Raw genomic sequence first — 1,062 nt, forward strand, 5'->3', positions numbered from 1 at the left:
TGCCGGCTGATGTCGCAGGGCCGGATTCCGAGCTGCGCCAGCTCCACGATCCGCAGCCGGATGGCGTTGGGCAGCGGCCGCCCGTTGACAAAAACACCGCCCAGCTGGTTCACCTCCCCGTAGGTGTGCTCTGCGGGGGGACACAGCGTCTTACCGGGGTACACGGGGTGGCGGCAGAGGGAGGAAAAAGGAGGGATAGGGACGCGAAAGTCGCCGTTCCTCAACCGAGAGCCGGCGCACGTCGGGGCGGCCAGCGGGAGTGGGAGAGGGACGGTGGGGAGGGGAAAGAAGAGGGAAAAGGAAAAAGAAGGAGGAAAGAAAAATAAAAAGAAGACAAAAAAAAGAAGAAGGGGGGTGAGGGGGAAGAAAGGAAAAAAGAAAAGGAGGAAATAAAATGAGGAAAGGGGAAAAAAGAAGAAAAAAGTAGGAAAGGGGAAAAAAGAAGAAGGAAAAGTAGGGATGGGGAAAAATAGTAGGGAAAAAAAAGGGGAAAGGAAAAAACGGGGGAAACGAAAGGAAGGGAAAGGGGGAAGAAAAAGGGGAAAGAAAAAAGAGGAAAAAGCAGAAAGAAGGAGGAAAACGGCAGAAAAGAAGAAAGAAAAAAATAAAGGAAGAAAGAAAAAATAAAGGAAGAAAAAAATTAAGGAAGAAACAAATTTAAATCGGAAGAAACAAATTTAAGTCGGCAGGAAGAAAAAAAAATGAAGAAATAAAAACGATAAGGGAAAGAAGAAAGAAAAGGAGAAAGGAAAACAGAAAAGAAAGAAAAAAGGGGAGGGAGAAAAAAACAAAGAAAAGGCACGAGTGAGGATAAAAAGGAGATATAAAGACCAAGAAAAAAAAGAGGGAAAAAAAAAAAGAAAGGAAAAAAAAAAAAGGGGGGGGAAAAAAAAAAAAAAAAAAAAAAAAAAAAAAAAAAAAAAAAAAAAAAAAAAAAAAGGGGGGGGGGGGGGAAAAAGGGAAAAAAAAGAGGAAGAAACAACGAGAACAGGAGAAACAACCGAAAGAAGAGACCAGAACGGAGGAGCAGACAGGGAGCGAGAGGACGGGGGGAGCCGAGAG

Source organism: Chaetura pelagica, unplaced genomic scaffold (assembly GCF_000747805.2).
Source record: "Chaetura pelagica isolate M959 unplaced genomic scaffold, ChaPel_1.0 scaffold171, whole genome shotgun sequence".
In the NCBI taxonomy this organism is placed as follows: Eukaryota; Metazoa; Chordata; class Aves; order Apodiformes; family Apodidae; genus Chaetura; species Chaetura pelagica.